This window comes from Thalassophryne amazonica, chromosome 4 (genome assembly GCF_902500255.1).
Source record: "Thalassophryne amazonica chromosome 4, fThaAma1.1, whole genome shotgun sequence".
Classification (NCBI taxonomy): Eukaryota; Metazoa; Chordata; class Actinopteri; order Batrachoidiformes; family Batrachoididae; genus Thalassophryne; species Thalassophryne amazonica.
In genome coordinates, this window is record NC_047106.1 from 48,860,363 (window position 1) to 48,887,204 (window position 26,842).

The 26,842-nt window shown below is 40.3% G+C and overlaps 1 protein-coding gene and 1 long non-coding RNA gene across 2 annotated transcripts in view; one reads left to right on the forward strand and one right to left on the reverse strand.

Annotated features, from left to right (window-relative positions):
* The window catches only part of LOC117508169 (calsyntenin-2-like), a 1,041,373-nt gene that overhangs the window by 736,478 nt on the left and 278,053 nt on the right, over window positions 1-26,842 (reverse strand). The gene's annotated exons all lie outside the window — the stretch shown is intronic.
* LOC117508170 lies at window positions 14,816-26,779 on the forward strand. The gene is made up of 3 exons (XR_004560000.1): window positions 14,816-15,022; window positions 20,090-20,096; window positions 26,768-26,779. It is a non-coding gene; the product is annotated as an uncharacterized LOC117508170 (long non-coding RNA).

Consider the following 26,842-nt stretch of genomic DNA (forward strand, 5'->3'; position numbering starts at 1 on the left):
TTCATGGACTGGCGCCATCTTATCTGGCTGATCTGGTGGAGCTTTACGTGCCGGTCCGGGCTTTGCGGTTGCAGGATGCGGGACATCTCTGTGTTCCCAGGGTGAAGAAGAAGTCAGCGGGTCAAAGAGCCTTTTCGTATCATGCACCCACCCTGTGGAATAGTCTTCCTGCTACCGTGAGGCAGTCAGAGTCCGTGGACATTTTTAAGTCAAGACTGAAAACCTATTTTTATTCTCTTTCATATGAATAGTTTTTTTTTATTTTTTATCTGTTTTATTCTTTTATTTCTGTTTTTAATTATGTATTTGAATTTTGTTTTTATTTATTTTTAATTATCTATTTAAATTTTATGTTGAATTGTTTTATGTAAGGCGCCTTGAGCCTTGAGTGATATGGTGCATTATAAGCTAATTAAATTGAATTAAACTGAATTGAATTGAACTCAGTGACTTGAGAGAGCCAAGGGGACACATTACTTTGGACAGTTGACTACAAGCATTTAAACTCATCTACGTTCATCACCTCTAATCCTTGCAACTGCAGTATTCCACTGTGCTCTCCCTCACTCACTCACACACACACACACACACACACACACACACACACACACACACACACACACACACACACACACACACACACACACACGTATTATGTCTTGATGCTACCGGTTTTCATTCCCCTTCTCTCCAGAGCATATCTCCACATCTCCAGGCTAGTCTCAACCTGCTCTTTCCTTTCACTATAGATCACAGTGTCATCAGCAGGTCAAAGAGCCTTTTCGTATCATGCACCCACCCTGTGGAACAGTCTTCCTGAGACCGTGAGGCAGTCTGAGTCTGTGGACATTTTTAAGTCAAGACTCAAAACCTATTTTTATTCTCTTTCTTATGGATAGTTTTTATTTTTATTTGTTTTATTCTTTTACTTCTGTTTTTATTTATGTATTTGAATTTTTTATTCATTTTTAATTATTTATTCAATTTTATGTTGACTTGTTTTATGTAAGGCGCCTTGAGACGGCTTTTGCTGTGATTTGGCGCATTATAAGCTAATTAAATTAAAATTAAATTAAATTAATCTGCAATCATCAAAGTCCATAGAGACTCCTCTCTTATATCTTCCATCACCCTGTCCATCACCATTGCAAACAAGAATGGGCTGAGAGCCGATCCGTGATGTAGCTCAATATGGCTGAGTTTCATGGGTCCCTGGTTGTACAAAAAGAAAATGCAATCACATCAAAGCCATTCACTCTTTTGGATTTGCTTTTGGTAACACCCATTGCAACCTGGATCCAACTACTTTTCAGAGGCTATGACAGGTAAACAAAGGCAATTATATGTAAATGGTCTTATAGAGCCAAAGAAAGAGTAATTTAATTTCAATAGCCATGATTATTGAAGGTGTTTTACCACCATTAGGAAAATCGTAAATGGGTCATAATTTGGCAACCACTGTGCAATTGTTTCTTTAAAAAAAATCCTGAAACTGTTAAATGCAGCTTGGGACAAAAGACACAAAGAAGTAGGGGAAAAAAGGTCTTAACTTTGGGAGCAGCTTTTGGTAACTATTAAACCCTTTTAAAGGGCAAACAGTCAAAATGAATCCATACCAATCAGCCAGAGCAGATACCTACACACGCACACAAAATTTAATTCTTAAACATGAAGACTGATCACACTAATGCATCTTTCTCCCAGCACAGCATAGGCAGCTCGGCCTAGGTTTCTTTATTCACAATCAATTTTAAAATGTCATTGCTGTGACTCAGTATAGGGTAAAATGTGTCTCAACACTTTAGTTCAGTTTGGGTAAGTTTTCAGAATCAATGTTGTGAACACATCCATATGCAATATTTAAATACCACTGTTCCACAGTCAGCTGTACTTCTGTTGTCAAGTGTGATAAATTGTACTGAGTATATGAGGGAAAAGAAAGATATTTTGATGTAGTCATAAAAAATGATGTTTGGTTATGAAAAATAGCAATGATCTACAGTCAGAGTCTAGACAATGTTCCACAGCAATACATGGTATAACATATCAAACAACAAAGTAAGACTGTCCATAATTAAAAGGATCACATATCAGTCTTTTTTAATGTTTGAGTTCAAACTATGCTACAGTACTAGTAACCATATTCTAAAAATTAAAACTGAAATGGAGAACGTAAAAATATGTGGCACAAGTACTGTTCCACATGCCATTCCTGACACAACTCCAGTTACACAAGCGCAGGCCTAAGGTCCTGTCTGCAAGGTCCTTATTCCCAAAGTTGTTCCAAGTATCCAGTTGAGTTTCTTACATGGCAGCTCACATCAGTGTGTGATTGTGTGAAGGAGAGGAATCATTTGAAAGATTACTTTAAGAACCAGTATCACCCAGGAACAGCAGGTAAAACTGTTTAACATCTTTTTATTTTTGCCCGAGGCCAAAATATGGCCATTGGGTATTGCAAAGGCCTTGCATCTGTCCGTCCATTCGTCTGTCTGTGTTCAGCATAAGTCCAGTCCTATTACTGCCAGGGTCTTCCAATTCACAGGGAACATTCTTGGGACACAGACCTTGGACAAGTTCAACGATGGCTAACCTTGACCTATTTTAAGAGATCAAAAGGTCACATTCTGTTTCCTATGTTTATGCTCATATGGCAAAGGGTATTTTAGCATTGTGTTATATTTATAGTTTAAAAATGGGTTGCAAGTAACATGTATAATAAATCTATAATCTGTGTTCATCGAAATGGTAGGTATGGTCTTTCAGCTTTTTATTAGCCATATTCCATTTTTACGTCTGCCAAGAATGTAATAAAATCATTGATGTTTATTTATTTGTCTGTCTGTTAGCAGGATTATGTCAAAATTACTGCATGGATTCTCACTAAATTTGCACAACAGATAGATATTAGGGCAAGAAAAGCCTACACTGAATTTTGGAGGTGATCCGGATCCAGATTCTGGCTCAGGATTTCACTTTATAGGTTTTTAAGGACTACATCAAAACTACTTCACAGATTCTCACCAAATTTGCACCACAGAAAGATATTAGACCATGGAAGACTCCACTGAATTTTGGAGGTGATCCGGATCCAAATTGGCAGACAACAGAAATCTCTGTTTGCTCTTGTTTTAACACTGAATTCTCAGCATAATTTTAAATAGGACAAAATAATATGCAGCAGAGGCTTAGTGGACAGCAGACCTTGGCTTTAGAAATGGGGGGTTGACAAGCTCACTTCAAGCTACATGCAACTTTAACAACCTGTTGAGTTCATAAGATTATTCCCTGTGACAAACCTATATGTTTCGAGGCAGAAGACAAGCAAAACAAAACTGCATTTCGGATAATCTGGTGCATCAAATGCAACCGTGATAACATGGTACATATGCTGCAGAGTGATATGGGTGGTGCCACCAAGATGCTGGATGCAGTTCAAAGACCTCTTAGTATCAAAGAGAAAAGAAGACAGGATAGAGAGAAACATTGGAGGGAAGATTGCACATATAAGGTGCATAGAGAGCCCAATTAAAAGTTGTTATAATAAGTGTTAATAATATACAGACAAACAAGAAGTGATAATAGACTCTGCTTTATTATGTTTTTACATGATCTAAATAAAAGCAGGTACAGGTACAAATAAAAGCAACTATTTTATTGGCAGCTGATGAAGAACTAGTCAAGATCAATGGAGTCTACTCTCAGCATGTATTCATCAATCATCCTTGATCACTGATCTATAGTTAGCTCAGTCTCTTCAGATGATTCCGCTCCCATTTTTATGCACACACAGTGACCAACACAAGTAGAGCTAGTAACTGGTATTTTCGTGACACGAAAGCCGCTTGGCACATCTGTTGAGTATTTGTGTGCCAGCGCAACGGTGGTTAAAGGTGCCAATCTGAGGGAGCTTCATTAATACAAAACAGTGGACAGTGAATTTTTGTATTTAAAACTAGCTCTTAGGTAATGTGCTGGAATAGACATGAATTTTTGCTGTTACAGAATAATTCTCATTAACGCAAACAAATAAACATCACTTGAAACAAATTGTTACTCAATTGTGAAGATAATATAGCCATCAAAAATAAATATTTAATGATACTGTCAGAATGCAGGTAAAGCTGTATGTACGAGGTCTGTCCAAAAAGTAACGGACCTTTTCATTTTTTTCAAAAACTATATGGATTTGAATCACGTGTGATTGCATCAGCCAAGCTTGAACCTTCGTGCGCATGTGTGAGTTTTTCCACGCCTGTCGGTTGCGTCATTCGCCTGTGGGCAGGCTTTGAGTGAGCACTGGTCCACCCCTCCCGTCGGATTTCTTTTGTCTGAGAACTTGCTGAGAGACTGCCGCTTTGCTCCATGAAATTTTTTTCAGAAACTGTTAGAGACAGGCAGTTGGAAACCATTCGATAGATTCAGTTGGATATCGTTGAAGATTCTGTCAGCGTCACGCGGATTATGGACTGTTAAATCCTTTTTAAAGACGGCCCACAGTGGCGGAGGGCGCGCGGCGCGCCGAGCGGCCATTCGACAGGCTGGATGGACCAGATCATTTCTAAACTGAATGCTGTGTTGATCCGGGACATCATGTGACTACCACAGAAATGGCAACAGAGCTGGACATAGCAATTTCACGGCACATTCCACTGTTACAGGAGATTTTGTAATGAAAGACGTGCGGAGGATTTCGCGCGTCGGCACGAAGCAGCTCAGGACGCGCAGCAAAAAAAAAAAAAAACACCTCCGTGTTGGAAACCATTCAAAAGATTCAGATGGCTTTCGATGGCTTTCAGTCGAGTGAGTATCCGAGAAATTGTGTAACAGCTGGACATGCCCCAACATGTCCTGTGAGACTTCCAAGACGGAGGTTTTTTTTGCTGCGCGTCAGGGTTGCCAGGGTTTTATGGGACCGAAAGCTAAAACCAAAGGGCATATTTGGGGGGCACATTAATATTAGAAGTATATTTTCAAAAGCGGAACAGCTTCAACATCTTCTATCGGACTCAAATTTAGACTATCTGTGTCTCTCGGCGACCTGGTTAAAACCACACTCCCCCTTAAGCCATATAACAGTACCTGGATACAAAATATATAGAAATGATAGATTAAATTGCAAAGGCGGAGGGGTTATGATATATGCCAAAGAACATTTGCAATGTGAACAACTGGACTTACCCAATAACAACCTAGAGTGTATTGGTGTAAAATTTACATTATCACCTGAAATGTCCTTTCTTGTATTTGTCCTCTACAGACCACCAACTGCTAAGGAAAATTTCTATGATGACCTGGGCAATCTGTTAAAAATCTACAGTGCAAAAGAAATAATACTCTTGGGGGATATCAACTTAAATTGGATGGACAAAAAAACAAGAAAGAAATTGAGTGACATATGCGCCAAATACCAACTGTCACAATTAATCAATAAGCCTACCCGAATCACCAATAAATCACAAACGCTACTGGACTTAATTCTTAGTAATAAAGTAGACCGTATCTCTAAAACATACAATTTAATAACTGGAATGTCTGACCACAATCTTACATTAGTTGCACGTAAATTATCCCGACTTAGGACTAAAAACCAAAATAGAGAAATAAAGGTAAAATGTGTAGATATTATTCCAAAAAGGAATTTAGAATCTCTGGAAAATGATCTTGGGCTGATTAACTGGGATGAAAACATTGCAGGACCTGACTGTGAAGAGGTGGCAAATCAAATAATACGCACAATCCAAGAAATACTGTCTAAATACAGGAAGACAATACCAATAAAAAATAAAAAGCAAAATATACCCTGGTTAAATGAGACCTTGAGGCAAATGATGAAAAGCAGAGATATGGCGTTAAAAATTTTTTAAAATCAGGCCGGTACACAGATCACGTAGTATTTAAAGGGATGAGGAACAAAGTAACATCAGAACTCAAGAAAGCTAAAGCGAATTTTTTCCTAAATACAATAAAAGAAGCAAAAGGCAATAATAAAGCGTTATGGGAAACACTCAATAAATTGATGGGCAAAGATCATCAAAAATGTGAAATTACACAAATTAAATGTTGTAATTAAATTTTTAATGATAACCTAAGTATTGCAAACCATTTTAATACATATTTTATCAATTTTCTATATGAACTAAGCCAAAAATTCACTCCAGTGTACCCCAAAAAAGACCAATAACAAAACCAAAACTGAACCTATGCCTAACAAATGAACTTCAGGTAAAAAAAAACCTTAGTCTCTCTGACAAATACAAAAAGCAAAGACATCTATGGAATAGACTCAGCGCTCATTAAAAAAAATTATGAACACCTAATCACACCACTAACAAGGTTAACAAATCTTTCAATCAAACAATACTCTTTCCCAGATAAAATGAAAATTGCAGCAATAATTCCTATACACAAATCTGGTAATAAACAAGAAATGATCAGCATCCTTCCAATATTCTCTAAAATCATAGAAAAGGTAGTGTCCAGGCAAATAATCGATCATCTAGAATCAAATGCGTTGTTACATCCCATGCAGTTTGGTTTTAGAAAGCACCACTCTACAGATACAGCCTGTAGCTATCTCTTGGAAAATATAAAATCAAATTTAGACAAAGGAGGAGTTGTTGGAGCAATTCTCTTAGACCTACGCAGAGCGTTTGATACCGTAAATCATGAACATCTCTATTCAAAATTACAAAGATTCAAACTATCAGAAAATACAATAAGCTGGTTAAAATCCTATTTATCAGGGCGAAATCAATGTGTCAGAATTAATAATGTAGTATCTGAGACAAAACTGTGTAATATAGGTCTACCACAAGGATCAATTTTGGGCCCGGCACTATTTTCTTTGTATATAGATGATTTACCTTTAGCATGTGACAATGTGAGCATACAAGTGTATGCAGACGACACAATAATATACACACACGGAACAAATATGACCGAGGTTGTGAACAAACTAACTATAGCCATGGGAAGAGTCTCTACCTGGCTTCAGGAATCCTGTCTAACACTAAACTTAGAAAACACAGCAGCTATGTACTTCACTATTAAAAATAAAACAACAGTATATCCAAATATTATTATCAATGATCAAATTTTAAAAAATGTAACTGAATTTAAATATTTAGGGCTTACATTAGATTCAACTCTCAGCTTTAAGATGCATATAAAAAAGATCTCAAACACTTTGAAATTTAATTTAGCTACTTTTAAAAGCATCAGAAATACACTAACAACAGAGGCTGCAAAATGCTTTCTAAATGCAATGATAACACCTCATTTTACTTACTGTATAACTAGTTGGTCCCAAGCAAATTCAACAACGTTAAGACCCTTGGAGTCCCTGTACAAAAGGGCTCTTAAAATCCTCGACCAAAAAAGCATTCAATACCACCATTGTCATATATTGAGCAAATACGCCATATTTAGCTTTGAAAATCTTATCTTTCTCCATGAGGTCCAAATGGTATACAAAATAGTCCATAATCAAGCTCCGCCACCTCTCAAGAACTTCACTCACCTGTCCTCTGATACAATAACAAGGGTAACAAGAGCAACCACTCGGAGGCAGTGCACTATTCCCAAATGTAAGACTGCATTTGCACAATCAACGTTTTCATACAGAGCCACAAAGAAGTGGAACATACTACCAGAAGAAATTAAAACACAACCAGACTTTAAGACATTTTCTGTAGAGGTAAAATCATGGCTCCTCCAAAACCAAAGATGCAGGTATTAAACACAGAGTACTGCTAAAGGTAACATTGAACATATGTAATAAGTGTTCTGACTTTGTACAGTAATTGAGAGATGAATGAACTGCATGAATGGTGAATATCTTTTATAAATGTTTTGATATTGCACAGTAATTGAGAGAGTGACCTAGATGAAATTATAAATGTCTTGATAATTTTGAAGTTTTGATATTGCATGACATGAGTGACATGGATGAATTATGAATGACTGTTTTAAAGGTTTTGATATGGCACAGTATTTTAGAGATGAATGACATATGAATGAATTTAGTATTACATATTTTATGAATTTAGTATTACATAATTTGTAGGTGTTGTTTGTGTTGTATTTAATAGCCCTATGTGTATCCCCCTGACCCTCAAGGACTACAGATGGAAATTAGCTGTTGCAGCTATAATCTGGTACAAACATCTCTGCTCAATGAGCATAATGTAACTGTATGCTGTCCTTGCACAAATAAAAAAGAAAGAAAAAGAAAGAAAGAACTCATCACCAGTCCTCAGGTAAGACTCATAATGCTGAGCAAGCCTACTTTAGGCTAGTACCTGTCATGGCTGTGACAGCCCGCAGACAGCATCTGCGAAGAAATTCACGCAGATCGGCGCAAGGTTTCCAACTGTTCACTGTCCCCTCGCCTCAGTCGTGGGGCGGCGTGCACATGTCACTTGATTTTTGAATAAACAAACAAAAAAATTACAGCGAAGAACTCCCTCGCCAAATCTTCAGGCAGGCACCTCGTACCCCTCACCACATTATCCCTGCGACTCAGTACGTGCACAACATGCGAGACAACGTGTGAGGGGTTGACACACACTTTCACTTTTATATGATCAGAGAGGAACAGCACTTCTGGAAGTCAATGAACACTCCAGCAGCTTCCGGCCACCCCGTTCCGCAGCTGGCCGGCACCCATCCAACATGCACACTCGTAAGTGAGCTGTATGCATCCTGCCCAGTCACAGACAAGCTGCAGGAACTGGATTCATTGCGTTTATTTATTTATATATTTATTTTTCCGAAGAAAGAAGTGGAAATGACATTTAATGCTGCTAGATAGCACACACCCATCATGCAAGCACACTGACTGGACTGGATGCAGGAGCTGCATGAAAGGATTCACTGTGTTTACCTCTATTTATTTATTTTTCTGAGGACAGAAGAGGATTTAAGTTTAATGCTCCTGCTCAGCACACACCCCACGTGCACACATGGGCTGGAAACAACCTGTCAGGCCATGGACAACCTGCACATACTGGATTTATTACTGGATTTATTTATTTTTTTATTATCTTGAGGACAGAAGTGGATTTAAGTTTAATGCTCCTACTCAACACACACCCCACATGCACGCTGCACAAACCAGATTTGTTGTTTGTTTATTTATTTTTCCAAAGACAGAAGTGGATTTAAGTTTAATGAACCAGGTCACCGCCTCCCACCATGGCTAGAACCCTGCTACCCAAACTAGAGCCTGTGGATCCCCACGGGCAACACACTAGTAACGATGTAATAGTCCACATCCATCCTGAGCACTGCATGCACAAATGTGTGGTTATCACAGCCGCAACAGTGGCGCTGAACATCCGTGAGAATGCCGTGTGAGATTCACGCACAAATCCTTGCGCCTGCAAAAACCGCACTAGTGTCACTCGACTTTCACGTGGGCACTGCATGGTATGTGTGCGGACCTCTTGAGACTTGTGGCTGTAATTTTCGCTGCCACTCCAGACAGCATGCAGTAGATAGTCAGCCGCCATGCACGCACATGTTGGGAGGACCTATTCAGTGAAATTTTACATGAGAAACTTATCGCCTCTTCGGCTGTTTTCGCATGCTGTTGCGTCTCCTCCTCCTCTCCACAAGTCATGCTTTAGTGAGATAGTAGCCTTAGAATATAAGCAAGAGATATAAAACTAAGGCCATACTGCCTCTGATATCACATGGGTCTGCATCACGTACTGATGAACCAGGGCAACGTGGTGGAAAATGAGCTACTGGAACAAGACATTCAAGGACATGGACTGTGAATTTTTTTTGTGTGTGTGTTTTTTAAATACTAGTAGTTCCCCACATACGTAACTACAAGCCACACAAGGTGATAGGTTACAAAAGACCTTTTCATATACTATAGTTATTTATTTATATTTGAAATTTATTTTAAAATTCGTTAAATTTGTATTTTTACACTGATAGGATATGACAGCCAGTTTGTTAAAAATATATTCAGAAATGGGTGATTCTTAGACTACGAGCACTTATTATGTCTTTTGATCATATTGTATGAAAAACAGAAAAAAGGGGAAATTTCACACTTTTATAGTTATCTTTACAATGAAAGTGTGTTAAGAAATTTGTTCTAGTAGTCTATGATGACTTTTTCACCTTTTTTCAGCATCATTATATGCAAATATTGCCGTTTTGTGCTTGTCCCACACCCAGACTTTTGATCTTCAGTGATAAAAATGAATGGTAAAGAAACGTTTTTTCTAATGTTTTAAAATATCTCTGAATAAAATATCAGTAAAATAATCAAAACATAATTGGGGTATTCAATGTCATACAACTGTTGTGATTTTTTTAAACAAAATGTAGTTGTCCCACACTATTGCCGTAATTTCCACCACAACACTGTAATGTCCCTTTAAACAGTTTGTATGAAAGATTGTTTGGGTAGTTTCTATGGAGATAAACAGTGACATCAGAGCACATGTATATAGCGCCAAATCACAACAAACAGTTGCCCCAAGGCGCTTTATATTGTAAGGCAATGGTGTGGTGTAAATTACATTTACAAGGCCAATAGTGCCCATAGTTAACGAATCACCCAAATTTTTTTTTCTACTTAATACTTTTACTGGAGCCTACTGTGTGCCACCGTGATTGGCAGACCCATTTAAAAAGGTTTAAGAAAAGCAATATGACAAATGATAAACATAGTGATTGCTCTCCACACCTTCTGAATTATATTAAAATGTATCCAGCTAGCTTGGACAGAGTATCATTCAGCCATGGCAAATGCTTTGTCAGAGTCCTTGGTGTCAGTACAGTGACATTTATGACGTCCGTCTGTGTAGGTGCAGTGATGTGCTCTAAACTACAATAGCTGGCAGTGTAGCAGTTTTACAACAGAGGGCATAGATTCTCATGTGTGAGCAAAAAACAAACCAAGGAGATGCTTTTCAAGCCAGAGTAAATTATGTGGTGTTAAATTACATTTGCTGTTGCACAATTCTGGAACTTTGAGGCATATACCATCAGTACTCACATTCTTTTTGCTGTGAGCACAACCAGGAACACCTCATGCAGTCATGAGACCGCAGGACAGAAATGCTTGAAAATGCTGATATGTTTGCAGGACAACAAAGGTCGAAGTTTTTAGGGTCCTGGTGCATCTGCTTCCATTCTGACTGTGTGGTAGTGAGACTGAGTGTAACACTAACCAGTGACTTAAGGCAACAACAGGTCATTTTTGGTTCAGGACTTCTCTGCAGAATCCATGTACTACTGGAATGACAAATTTTTGACACACCCAAGAAAAATCATAGTCTTCAGCTCTGCCAAATCCAGCTCTGCCTCCTATCTTTTTGTCAGGATGAGAGCAGATATAATCGGCTGATATGAGATACTTGCAGATAAATCAGTGTCACTGTTTACAACCCCAATTCCAATGAACTTGGGACGTTGCGTAAAATGTAAATAAAAAAAACAGAATACAATGATTTGCAAATCCTCTTCAACCTATATTCAATTGAATACACTGCAAAGACAAGATATTTAATGTTCAAACTGATTAACTTTTTGTTTTTGTACAAATATTTGCTCATTTTGAAGTGGATGCCTGCAACACATTTCAAAAAAGCTGGGACAGTGGTATGTTTACCACTGTGTTACATCACCTTTCCTTCTAACAACGCTCAATAAGCTTTTGGGAACTGAGGACACTAATTGTTGAAGCTTTATAGGTGGAATTCTTTCCAATTCTTGCTTGATGTACGACTTCAGTTGTTCAACAGTCTGGGGTCTCCAGTGCAGTATTTTGTGCTTCAGAATGCGCCACACATTTTCAATGGGTGACAGGTCTGGACTGCAGGCAGGCCAGTCCAGTACCCACACTCTTTAACTACAAAGCCACGCTGCTGTAACACGTGAAGAATGTGGCTTGGCACTGTCTTGCAGACATAAGCAGGGATGTCCCTGCTTGGACGGCAGCATGTGTTTCTCCAAAACCTGGATGTACCTTTCAGCATTGATGGTGCCATCACAAATGCTAAGTTGCCCATGCCATGGGCACTAACACACCCCCATACATCACAGATGCTGGCTTTTGAATTTTGCACTGGTAACAATCTGGATGGTCTTTTTCCTCTTTTGTCTGGAGGACACAACGTCCATGATTTCCAAAAACAATGTGAAATGAGTACTCATCATTCCACAGCACACTTTTCTGCTTTGCATCTGTCCATTTCAAATGAGCTCAGGCCCAGAGAAGGCAGCGGTATTTCTGAATGTTGTTTATGTTTGGCTTTCACTTTGCATGGTAGAGTTTTAACTTGCACTTGTAGATGTAGCGATGAACTGTGTTAACTGACAATCGTTTTCTGAAGTGTTCCTGAGCCCACACAGTAAGATCCTTTACACAATGATATTGGTTTTTAATGCAGTGCCGCGTGAGGGCACTGCATTTTCGGCCTTACCACTTACATGTACAAAGTTCTCCAGATTCTCTGAATCTCCTGATTATATTATGGACTGTCGATGATGGAATCTCTAAATTCCTTGCAATTGAATGTTGAGAAACATTGTTCTTAAACTGTTGGACTATTTTTTCATGCAGTTGTTCACAAAGTGGTGATCCTCACCCCATATTTGCTTGTGAACAGCTAAGCCTTTTGGGGATGCTCCTTTTATATCCAATCATGACACTCAATTAGTGTCCTAAGTTCCCAAACGCTTATTGAGTGTTGTTAGAAGGAAAAGTGAAGTAACACAGTGGTAAACATACCATTGTCCCAGCTTTTTTGAAATGTGTTGCAGGCATCCATTTCAAAATGAGCAAATATTTGCACAAAAACAATAAAGTTTGTCAGTTTGATCATTAAAAATCTTGTCTTTGTGGTGTATTCAATTGAATATAGGTTGAAGAGGATTTGCAAATCATTGTATTCTGTTTTTTATTTACATTTTACACAACATCCCAAGTTCATTGGAACTGGGGCTGTAAACAGTGACATTGATTTATCTGCAAGTAGAAATGAGGTGTTAATCCGTGGAACGCATCATCGGGAGACCGATTTTTCGGGGACCATTCGGTCTGTGACACCGGCTTCCTCTTACTTCCAAAGACATGCACATGAGGTGAACTGGTGACTCCAACTTGAGTATAGGTATGACTGAGAGAGTCTCTCTGCGATAGACTCTCCAGTGTGTACTTCGTGTCTTGCCCAATGACTGCTGGGATAGGTTCGAATCCCCCCACCCCCACCATGACCCTCAATCGTAATAAGCAGGTATAGAAAATGAATGAATAAATGAAGAGTGATATTTCATGAGATGAAGTCATTTACACAAAATCAAACTTAAAATTGACAAAATATTGAAGGCAGTCTGGTGTGACGTCAAAAAACCCACTTAATGCGCTGTAGAGTAACTTCATCCAACGCAAATGACAAGAGATGTAATCCAACTCAAAAACATTGAACTAAAAAAATACATTTACTCTCTGTCATGGATAGAGCTGCGTGAAATCCTGTATCTATCCCATATGCAGCAAATCCTGGGTCTGCCTAAACACCAAAGACCTGATCCTTGATGGAATCCCATGTCCACCTTTAATCCATCCAACATTCCTACCACACACACCTCACTGTTGTCACACTGTCCTCAGATATCCTGCGTCACATTCACATATTTCTCTGTTACCCTCGACAACTCCTCTCTCGACATCCTGTCATAAGCTTTCTCCAAATACACTGATACACATTACAACTGTTTGTCATTTTCTATACTTCTCATCAACACAAACAAAACATCCCATCTATGAAACTGTTACACGGACACGTCATAGCAACCAACCATTTCCCTGTGCATTACAGACAGCACCTGTACAGAAGGTTACCTTTCCAGCTGGGATGCAATGCTGATGTCTCTGAGGAAAGTGTTGTAATTTGGGGATGTGAATGAGCTCTACCACTGCATCACTTTGTGTTAAAAGATAATTTAAGCTTGTAGACAGCTTAAATGTTCTTGTGCAAAATCCTTAATGCCAGAAGTCACTCAGTCTTCAATTACAACACAACACTCAGGGAGGTGATGGACTTGTGGTTAAGCATTGGGCTTCAGACCAGAGGATCCTCGGTTCAAACTCCAGCCTGACTGGAATATCACTAAGGACCCTTGGGCAAGGTCCTTAATCCCCTAGTTGCTCTCGGTGTGTAGTGAACACCTTGCATGGCAGCGCCCTGACATTGGTGTGTGAGTGTGTTTGTGTGAATGGGTGAATGTGAGGCATAACTGTAAAGCACTCTGAGCGTCTGATGCAGATGGAAAAGCGCTTCATAAATGCAGTCCATACATCCATAACACTCCTTATCTGCAGAACTGAGTGAATGTGAGGTAATGGGCTCTGTATTAGATGCTGATGACACAGCTGCATGTGAATGGTGTAGTAGTGCACCTACAGAATACTCAACAATTAATGAAAGGTCAGTTTTCCTCCTTGCTGTTTAAATTGACATATTCAGGCTGTGTCTTGGCCATCTCGTTCCCTTTGTGTGATACTCACACGGAAAACAATGTTGAGACATTTTGAGTTGTGCAAGAAAGGAATTCAGCCACAAAGGTGAACACTGAATTTAACATTTCACATATATGTTCATCTAATAATGTGTGACATGTGGTGCAACAGATATGAGAATATTTACAGGGGAACCCTTCAAGTGGTGATGTAAGCACCACATTTGGCACAAATACTCCTTAGACATTACTCTTTTGAAAAAGTAGAGTGTGCACTTGAATTTTCAATAGGCGGCCAGGCAGAGGTCAATTGAAGAATTACACAGGGGTGAAAATATAAAGTGTTCCAATCATATTGAAAGGTATTCCATATTATTTATCTGATCATAAAGATTCCAAAAAGGTACAGTTTGGACCATCTATGGCTGAATTCTATAGAGTTACGGGGTAGAAAATAGCAAAAATAGTGAGAAAGGTCAATTACAGTTTGTACAGGGGTCTAAAGTTACAGTTGCTCCAATTCTGGTATTAAGTGTTGCAAATTATTGGATGAGCTAATAAGATTGATAAATGGAATAGTTTGGTCTGCAAAGTAAAGGTTCAACAATGTCGACGTCCATTGGATTCTATGACATGTGCCATATGTTACCCCGTAACATGATAACTAAGCATGACACATGATGCAAACTATTCCTTTTAAAACCTGATTCATTCAACCAATAATTTGCATATTTTAACTTTTGACCCCTTTACAAATCGAAATAGACCTTTGTCACCATCCTTGCTGTTTTTGTCAAAGACAGTCCAAATTATACCTTTTCAGACTCTCTGTGATCAGACAAATAATGTGGTATAGTTTTCAATATGATTGGAGCATCTTTTAATTTTGACCCCTGTGTAATTCTTCAACTGACCCCTACCTGGCTGCCTATTGAAAATTCAAGTGAACATCCTGGCTTTTCAAAAGGGTAATGTCTGAGGTGTATTTGTGCCAAATGTGGTGCTTTCATCACCATTTGAACATTTTTTTTTTCTGCTGCAGTAATGTGAGAGGCTGATGTATGAGCTCAAGTGCATTTGTATGTGTGCAGTTGTGTTTGTGTGACTGGAAGTAAGAGTGAAGATGGCGGCAGAAATAGTGTTACAAAACAACTATTTTATAACACAATTGCACCATTCTTCAACTTTATTTATTTATATACTTCTTTGTTTTAAAATGATAGGATTTCATCTCTGGTGTCCTTGCATGTTTACACAGTAAAATCACCAGTGTAAAGCTCACCCCGCGCCACACAGCCTTGGAATGGCGCCATCACGTTTTACACACAGCCACACAGCCTGGCATGGCACCATCGCGTAATAGCAGAGCCTGGCATGGAGCGATCACCCCGCGCCACACAGCCTGGCACTGCACCATCACGTTCGCCACACAGCCTGGCATGGCGCCATCGCGCAATAGCAAAGCCTGGCATGGAGCGATCACCCCGCGCCACACAGCCTGGAACGGTGCCATCATGTTTTACACACAGCCACACAGCCTGGCATGGCACCATCACATAATAGCAGAGCCTGGCATAGAGCGATCACCCCGTGCCACACAGCCTGGCACTGCGCCATCATGATAGCCACAAAGGCACACAGCCTGGTATGGCGCCATCGCATAATAGCAAAGCCTGGCATGGAGCGATCACCCCGTGCCACACAGCCTGGCACTGCGCCATCACGTTAGCCACAAAGGCACACAGCCTGGTATGGCTCCGATGCATTTACCAAGTCTGCGGGCTCGGTAAATGCCACAGCAGGCCACTCACACTGCCCCCCTATCTGCTGTATGGAGCTGCGGCCAACTCCGGCAACAGGTCCAGAGACTGCGCTTGCTGTTTTGATACAGAGCGGTCCGGCAGCCCGCAAGTGTAGACTTCTTGCGGAAAAATCTGCAGCGCCGCAGGGTTTCGGTAACCACAGCCGCAGAGCTCCGCGGCCACTGAGAGAGGTTTGTATCTTTTTAATGACTTGGATTCTCTGCGGGTCCCGCATCCGTACCCCACAACGGTAACACCGGAGGCAGTGTGAGCAAGGAGTATGAACCTCCTTGCTCCAACAGTAAGTTTCAGTTTCAACAGTATATTAAACTCAAAATGCGTTTTGGAGTCAATGTGACTGAAAATGATAACAAATATATAATCAGTCAGAAATGTTTCACATTTTGTTCACTATTGTCTTGGAAAATTTGATTGAATAAATTCCATTTTGTAAGGTAACCTCTTTTTATTCACTGCCTAATCAGAACATCTACTTTGTCAAAACAAAGCTATTTACTGCTTTTTATATAGGAATGAAATTATTGCACAGAATTGAGTTTACTTTTTTTTGGCCTGGTCCTCCACAATATTTTCTGTTTCTCATTTGACCCTTTGCAAAAAATAATTGCCCACCCCTGGTGTAAAATATGCACATTGTATAGTATATTATCAACTGATATTGCGGTGGGTTCTGGAGGTCACCTTTACTTATACAGGTCGTGAGGCCCACTGGTGCAGGTATTTATTTCAGAGTACCATAATGTGACACAGATGACAGCCTACAATTCTCCCTGGATAGGATGCCAGGGTGATACCCATTTACAACTGGGTAGATTGGGAGGAAAAAAAAGATGACATGTCTTGTCCAAGGATATAGAGGGGTAGCGTGACTGGGAATTGAACCATTTTGGGTGACGTGCACATTGGTAGTCCATCTCTTATCCCACTGAGAAACCTGCTCTGCTGTGGAGGTCACATTAGCAAGAATCTAATCATCAGACACAGATTCTAACCCAGAAGGGCTAATCAGTAATTATTGAAACTAATCAGATTACAACGGAACAATTTCTAAGGCCACGAGACCTGCAAAGTGATAAGTCTGATAAAAGTATTATAGAGCAGTCATACAATATCTTGCTCACTTGGCAGTGGTGGTATGTATGTTGACAGTGCAAATCCGGATAACCTTTCTGATGGTAATCCCCGTGGCTCGTACATATCCCATGAAAGATTATGCTAATGCAACATTTGAAACACTAGCAGCCAATGAGAGACACACGGCTCTATTTTTGTGACTCAGTGATGCATGACAAAAATATACATCAGATAAAACAATGCACAAAAAGGGTGTGGGAGGTTCCCCCCCCCCCCCCCCCTTGAACTGCACATCTTTTCAAGTTTTGTTGTGAAAGAAATGTGCAAGAAACTACTCATACATGTGGTAAATTCACATATAGTGCAGCAGATAACAGAATATGTACAGAGAAATCCTTCAAATGGTGATACAAGCACCAAATTTGGCAAAAGTACACCTTAGATATTACACTTTTGAAAAAAACGACGAGCAACTTGAATTTTCAATAGGAGGCCACGTAGGGGTCAATTGAAGAATTACATAGGGGACAAAATATAAAAATGCTCCAGTCATATTGAAAATTATACCACGTTATTTGTCTGATCATAAAGATTCCAAAACGGTATAGTTTGGACTATCTATGACTGAATGTTATGGAGTTATGGGGTAAAAACCTTAAGAATGGTAACAAAGGTCAACTTCAGTTTGTACAGGGGTCAAAAGTTAGAGTTGCTCCAATTTTGTTCAAAGGTGATGCAAATTATTGGTTGAGCTCGAAAAGGAATAGTTTAGTTATCACGTTACTGGGTAACACATGTCATAGAATTCAATGGATGTCAACATTATTTGACCTTTACTTTAGAGACCAAGCATTCAACACAGTCAAAACTATTCCATTTATTAATCCAAGTAACTCAATCAACAATTTGCACCATGTTTTACTAAAATTGGAGCAAACTGAAATTGACCTTTGTTACCATGCTTAAGGTTTTTTTTCCCCATAACTCCATAACATTCAGTCATAGATAGTCCAAACTATACCTTTTTGGAATCTTTCCGGGCAGCAGCTCAAGCAAAGCTGCCCAGACCTCCCGATCCACACACACCTCCCCCAGCTCCTCCGGGGGAACCCAGGAGCGTTCCCAAGCCAGCTGCGAGACGTAGTCCCTCCAGCATGTCCTGGGTCTTCCCCGGGGCTTCCTCCCGATGGGACGTTCTCGGAACACCTCTCCAGCGAGGCATCCAGGGGGCATTCCGAAAAAGATGCCCGAGCCACCTCAGCTGGCTCCTTTCGACGTGGAGGAGCAGTGGCTCGACTCCGAGCTCCTCCCAAGTGACAGAGCTCCTCACCCTATCTCTAACGGAGCGCCCAGCCCCCCTGCGGAGGAAACTCATCTCGGCCGCTTGTACTCACGATCCTATGCTTTCGGTCATGAGCCAAATCTCATGACCATAGGTGAGGGTCAGAACGTAGATTAATCAGTAAATCGAGAGCTTTGCCCACCTGCTCAGCTCTCTCTTCACCACTGGCGATCGAGGGAATCTTTATGATCAGACAAATAATGTGGTATAGTTTTCAATATGATTGGAGCATTTTTATACTTTAACCCCTGTGTAATTCTTTAATTGACCCCTACATGGTGGCCGTCGTTTTTTTTTTAAAAGAACAATGCCTAAGGAGAATTTGTGCTGAATTTGGTGCTTGTATCACCATGTGAAGTACTGTTTCAGTTATTTGCTGCACTCATAACATTGGCTGTCATTGCATTGTTTTTGTTATGCAAAAACATGCAGACTACTTTTTATTTGACTATTACGAGCCATAGCGGGGCTCTGAAAGATTCAAATACATGGTACTGCAGATCTGAATCCAGGTTGGTTTTTTATACCTCTGCTTGGTAGTTGATGCAGGGTATAGTCTTCTGTTTCTGTCTGTCCATATGAGAACAAAGGAGCAAAGGAGAAGTGCTCACTATAACAGATTTAGACTGGTTTGTGAACAATATTTGAGGGAAATGGTGATATTGTGTATGTGGAAAAAGTTTTAGATCTTTGAGTTCATCTCATACAAAATGGGAGCAAAACCAAAAGTGTTGCGTTTATATTTTTGTTGAGTGTATGTTTTTACGTCAGCCAAGCTTGAACCTTCGTGCGCATGCGTGAGTTTTTTCATGCCTGTCGATTGCGTCATTTGCCTGTGAGCACGTCTTGTGGGAGGAGTGGTCCGCCCCTCTCGTCGCTGTTTCATTGCGAGGAAATGGCGGCATGATTTGGGCTTTTTTTTCCATCAGAATTTTTTCAGAAACTGTTAGAGACAAGCAGCTGGAAACCATTTGAAAAATTTATCTGGCTTTCGGTGAAAATTTTACGGGCTTCACAGAGAAGAAGGACTGTTACTACAGCTTTAAGGATGCCCCACAATGGCGCACGGCGCGCCGCGCCCCGAGCCGCCATCGAGAGGCAGAAAACACCACATCATTTCTAAACGGATGGCTGTGTGGAGCCGGGACCATCGTGTGCAATTTCTCTGGTTATCACAAGAGCTGGACATCAGCCATTTTCTGGCAGATTTCACTTTTAACAAGAGATTTTGTCATGGAAAGCCGCGCGGAGGCTCGCTGATGAAGCGAGACAAAGGAACACCTCCGTTTCGGAGTGCCAGGGGACAAGTTGGGACATGCCTATCTCGGCTTTCAATGCTTACCAGCCCAGTGAGTATAAGAGAAATTGTGGAGAGCTGGGCATGTTCCAACTTGTCCCCTGGCACTCCGAAACGGAGGTGTTCCTTTGTCTCGCTCGATCAGCGAATCGGTCATGATGCGCGAAGCCTCCGCGCGGCTTTCCATGACAAAATCTCTTGTTAAAAGTGAAATCTGCCGGAAAATGGCTGATGTCCAGCTCTTGTGATAACCAGAGAAATTGCTCACGACGGTCTCAGCTCCACACAGTGATCCGTTTAGAAATGATGTGGTGTTTTATGCCTCTCGATGGCGGCTCGGAGCACGGCGCGCCGTGCGCCATTGTGGGCCATCCTTAAAGCTGTAGTAATAGTCCTTATTCTAAGCGAAGCCCGTAAAATTTTCACCGAAAGCCAGATAAATTTTTCAAATGGTTTCCAGCTGCTTGTCTAACAGTTTCTGAAAACATTCTGATGGAAAAAAAGCCCAAATCATTCCGCCATTTCCTCGCAATGAAACGACGACGAGGGGGCTGGACCACTCCTCCCACAAAGCCTGCTCACAGGCGACTGACGCAACCGACAGGCGTGGAAAAACTCACGCATGTGCACGAAGGTTCAAGCTTGGCTGACGTAAAAACATATGAATCAAATCCATATAGTTTTTGAAAAAAATAAAAAGGTACGATACTTTTCTCACAGACCTCGCATATGAAACTGAACAGGGCCTGTGTCTCATTTATATTTGGCATATTGAAAGATATGAACATGGCCCAAAATAAGAGGCCCACTGGTCCTCCCCTGTATTTATCAGAAGACAAATTTCTTACCTGAATATGCGTTAGGTTTTAAAAGTTACTTGTGTAAATTTTCCAGACCCACTCACTCACTGGCATCATTACACATATGGGTGTCCTGCTAATTGCATGAAACATTACCTTTGACCAGGGTACTAACTGCTGAACTCAGACAGTACGGATTAAACATGGTGAAAAGGCTGTGTGTTAAGTCTAGCTTAAATTTATTCAATTTTGTACACAATCTATCAAAAGACCGCACAGAACTTCATATTTCGGTATCGGTATAATTTGCATGACTTTGTGTCAACCATGTATGTTATGGCTGTTGCACTCTGAGTGTCCCCCCCCCCCCCCCCCCCACACACACACACACACTTTTGTTAACATTGGGAGATGGGTTAATATGTTTTTCAGGAAATAAATAAGTAAATAAATAAATAGCACATGGTGGAAAGGTTTGAATTATATGAGTTTAGGTTAATATGGTTGAACCTTTGAGAGGGTAAACTCTCCACTGAGTGCTCCTCCACTTTTGGCTCCATTTTGCTTTCCTACAAAAACAAGGGCATGCACTCACAACTGTATGCACATGCAGAACCATGGCATTTTTAATCACGTCATTCTTGCTCATATTGCATTTTTTTTTTCATGTGTTGTGGGATTCAACAATCTCATTTTGGAAATTAACATAATATGCCAAAGGTGACTGAAAGATGCACAGAGCTGCAGAAATGGGCACTGATTTTCAGTGGCGGTGCTAACAAATCTTTCACATTAGGGACCTGCTGCTGATATGAAAGACACTCCTGAGCGGTCATAAAAATATGTGCAGCAGTCGCTGCAGCTCCAATTTTCATTACGACACTCCACCCACTCTTGTTTCTATGCCAGACGCACCGAACACAGAAATATCAAACGAAAAGGCGAGTACTTTCCAAGGTCACGGAAATGCCAATGCGTTGCTGAGTCTCACACAACCGGCCATGTGCGACTGCGTAAATGCAGCCCGCACTTGTAACAGTGTGTTCCACAAATCACAAGTATTTGCCTGTACATACCCATGCTTGGCGTCAAATCTGTGTTAATATGCACGGTCGCTCGCTGTGGAAGACAGAGTAGTTTAATTATAGTCTGATTATGCCTTAACATCTCCCCTCATCCCTCACTTCCTCCTCTCACTCTCTTTTCGCCTTTCCCATTGCTTGCTATATTACAGGGCCCCTTGTTCCTTATTAATGAGATGCATTAAAATAGATAGGACCCCCTCCTATTCCCCCCTAACACACACACACCACCTGTCTGTCTTTCCCTGCATTGTAAAGAACTGCACAGTGTTCTTTCATTGCCTGATATTAAGCATGAATTCACCCTGTCCCCAACTTTATATCCTGAAAATGTCTCTCCTGCTATATCACAGATAACTACCCAAGGAGAACCTTAACAGCTCATCAATAGTTAAGCAGAAAATTTGTTTATAGGGGGAATGAGTGTGATTTGTGATTTAAAGCTAAACTAATGTAATCACTCATCAGAAATTCAGACAAAGAAACTGTGAAAAAGTAAGAAAACTAAGAGTCTACACAGTCACAGTGACCATCTGCTTTATTGATCGGGTGCTTCTACTTGACGCAAACGTCCGACATCTTGAGAGGAGTGAAGGGGGCAGCAAAGTATAAGTAAAAAGATACTGTATGTTTTTGTAAAACGTTGCAATCTACACCCTGTGCTGTTGTTGTCTGTGTGGGTAAAAGTGTGATATGGGTAGCCCGGACACAACACATGAACTGCTTTGTCTAATTATGTATTAGAAGGCTAACTAACAAGCTAGTATTAGCCATCAGCTAATTCACCCTATTGAGATATTCCATAATCCCTTGCACGCCAGAGAGTCACTGCAGTCTAAACAGTATTGAGAATCCACATGACGACAATTGCAAATGAACTTGAAATTATACTACCTGTCATGTCCCGGCCGTTTCCAGGCTTCAGTCCATATGTCCCTTCTTCATTTAGTTCTGTTCCTTTGGCATCAGCCTCGTTTTGTTAATTACCTTTTTCTTCATGTGGGTTTTTTTTCCATGTTCTGATTTTTGCTTAGTCACTTTCTTCCTTTGTTACTTTTCACCTCAGTTATGTTTTAGTCTTGTTTTGTTATTGCCTCTTTCTTCACGTTTATTCAATGTTCTCATATTGCTTTGTCACTTTCTTTCTTTGTTACTTTACAGCTATGTTTTAGTTCCATTCTAGTTTATCCACAGTCTGTTTTTATGTTTCAGCATTTAGTGTTTGTTTGCTTATGTTACTGTTCTCTCTTCTGTTAAGTATTTGGGTATTTCTGGTTTTGGTTTTCAGTTTTGTTTTCTTGTAGTTCTTCTGTCTGTTCTTAGTAGGTTTATTGTATTATTTCCCATGATTCACTTATCACGTTCCTGTATGCTTTTCAGTTGTGTTCAAGTTAGGGTGGTTTTCTTTGTACTATCTCTTATTGTCATGTTTGTATCTAATCACCTTTCCCTTGCTCCTGCTTGTCAGTCTCTCATTGTTTCCACAGTCTTTTCCAGATCACTGCACTCTGTTCTGCACCTGCACTTTGTCCTCTCAGTCAGCCACGCCCCTTCATCTGTCATTCTCTTGCCCATTTGTCACCGCCCTTCTGCATCATTGGCCTCTTAGCTGTCACCTGACCATGCCCCCCTTTCCAGGCCTTTCCTCCTCCACGTGCACCTCATTTCCTGATTAACACCTGTCCCTATTTAACCTGCGTCTGTTCACTTCTTCCCCGCTCGTTCATTGATTCCCTCACGTACCAGCCTCTTGTTTCGCTCCTGTTTTGCCAAGCCTTGTTTTTGAACTCTGTTTTGTGTTCTGGATCCTGTTTTTTGTGCCTCTGCTCTGACATACCTGTTTGCTCCTGTTTTGACCTTGCTCGTTCTTTGGACCACGTCTTTAGCTTAATCCTTGTCAAGTACTTTTGCTCCGTGGACTGCCTTGCTGTTAACGATCCCTAGCCTGAATAAACCACCCTTTAAGTATATTTCCTTTTGTCGAGCCTGCATTTGTGTCCTGCCCTCGTCCAGTCCTGACACTACCAAAATGTAATTTTTATGCTTTTCATCACATTAATAAGAGACTGCTGCATCGAGCGCCTTGGGGCAACTGTTTGTTGTGATTTGGCGCTATATAAGAAAAAAGTTGATTGATTGATTGATTGATGAGACCCTGAAAACTTGCTAAAACAAATATTCCAAATAATCCGTGTCTGCTACATTTAACCTTAGTGGAATTTAATAAATGCAAACCGAATTTCAAGCATCTTATATATATTACTCTGGAACAAAGAGGACAAACAGTGTTCAACAAGGACAATAAGTAGGGCATTAAATAGCAAACTTCACTTTCTCCCAGAACAACATGAACAGGAAGCGATCGCGGCTCACAGCAACTAACATTGAAAATAATGGAGAAACAACCTGAGCTTCTCTCATGCTTACATAAAACAAACACAATGACAGCGTAAAAAAAAAAAAAAACCATAATATATTCACAAGAGTTTTCAGCACAATATACAGAGTGTTATGTTGCAATGTTAATGCTGTTGTCTGTGTGCAGCGGTTAAAGTGCAGCATTATCAGAGCATCTCAATGCAGTTCTCAATGTTAATGACATCGCACAGAGCTGTGACCTCTCTGAATTTTTGCAAGATTTTGTGAGATTTGAAACCTCAATATGGCGAATATCAGGCCAGTTCTCTCTAATACAGTTCAACTTGGCAATGGCTATCGATAGGGATCAAGACAGTTTATCATCTTATGCAATATTCCTATGTTTATGTTTAGGGTAGAAATTACATCAGAAGTACTGTACAAAAACAGTAACTATGCACTATTACATAGAGACTACATCCTACAGGCCTGAGTCTAATCAGGCCTGTGCTCAGTGTCCATTGTAGGTTACTTCCCAGCCAAAGACAGTGCCCATTTACAGCTGTTTGGAGTGGGACAAAGCAAAGTATCTTGTCCAAGGACACAGTCAATCTGGAGTGGGCCCACGAAGAACAAAACCTTCATCAATTTTTTCAACTAAAAATGCAACAGTTTTAGCACTGCAGAATATTATATAAAACAAAAAGGTATTGCACCCATTGTTCCTTTAAGGATGGCTATTTTTTATTGATGTTAATCTTGCTGTAATGTCATGGAAATCATTAGTACTTAATACATACAAAAGCGGATATATCTACATTAAGGAATGAATCTCTCATTGTGCATCTTTGAAGATCACTCAGTATAAAACAACATACAGTTTGTGCTTTTGACTGCAGGAAAAGTTGGAATTTTTTAACTTTGTACTGATGTACCATGGCGGTGTGATGTGGTATGTGTGTTTGCATTCAAGTCTTACACCTATACATTAAAGCAGGAAGCACCCGGACCTGAAAGACTTGGACCATTGTGCTCCTGCAAAAGTGTCGGCATATCCAAATACCTCTATTCAAAGACCTCATGACTCCACCCAGGCATCGCCGATCTGAGGACCCACAGCATTTACATCACTGATGTAAGTTAAGGTCTCTACAAGACTGAAACTTTCACTATGTACAGTTACACTTCTGACTGTACTAATTAAAAGGCTGGATCTTAGTCTGGATCCAGGACAATCCCAAACCCGGACACTCTTACTCCTCACTCAGCTTATGAAGTCCTAAAATAAGAGTATTCAATGATTCAGCAAAGATCACAGTATTGTCCACAAAATTGAGATCAGTAACATTTTAATCAATGACAAAGGCACAACCCTATCCCTGATGATCTCCAGTTTGGGTGACATGGTGGCTTAGTGGTTAGCACTGCTGCCTCACAGCAGGAAGGTTGTGGGATCGCTTTCTGCCCTTTCTGTGTGGAGTTTGCATGTTCTCTCCATATCTGCATGGGTTTCCTCCAAGGCATTCTGGTTTCCTCCCACAATCAAAAACGTCCTTATTTAGGGTTTGCTCCTTTCTCTGCCCCTGACCAAGGCAGTGTCTCTACATGTGGAGTTGGTCCCCTGGCACTGAACTGTGGCTGCCCACTGCTCCTAGTGGTTGGATTGTGTGTAACTGTAAATAGGATGGGTTAAATTCAGAGGACAAATTTTGTTGATTGTATATGTACAATGACAATAAAGGCTATATTATTATTATTATTAAAAAGGTCTAAGCATTCCTAGAGCATGGCCCAATGGGCAATAGCCAGCAACATCTTTGAGTACAATGACAAGAAAGGCTCTATTCTTTGGGAAAATATCAGATCAAATATATTCTGAAAGTAAGATCCAGAAGAATGTTTGGCACACAGCAACATTTAACTCAAAAACTTGTGAGGGGATATTGATGAAATTTGATAAGCAGATGGACAATGTCCTAGGCAATGAGAGCTTTATTTTGAATTTGATCCCGAACACAATTAGGATCCAGAAGACATTTTAAACAATATATGGCCCTGGTAGAAGTACATGTGCTCTCTTCGGCAAAACGTGTACCCTCACCTGCAGTCCAACTGTGGCAATGACAAACTGTTCTTGGCCTTTGACTGACATATACGCTGTCTGTTTAATGAAAACCCTTCACACGTTAGCTGCAATTATAATCTCCTATAATCCTCAAACATGTCAGTGAGTTTCAGTGACATAATGAGAAACTTCACTCCCATTAGTTTGCTGTGTTTACTTCCAATTTAGTGATATTCCTCTCACCTCGGCCTTGTGTAACTCATTAATTTAATCATTTAAAAGCACTGTTTGCTGCTGCTAACACCATCTGAAGGCAAACACAACCATATTTACATTTGAAGAGATGTAGCAGACAGCTGGTGCTGATCAGCTTACTTGCTGATTAGCACCTATGGAACCTCAGGTATCTGCAGGAACCTGAATAATTTAAATTGAGGCGAAAATTAATCACATCACCAAAAACTGCACTTGCATAAGTGTTAAAAAAAAATGCTGTCAGGCATCGGAAGGA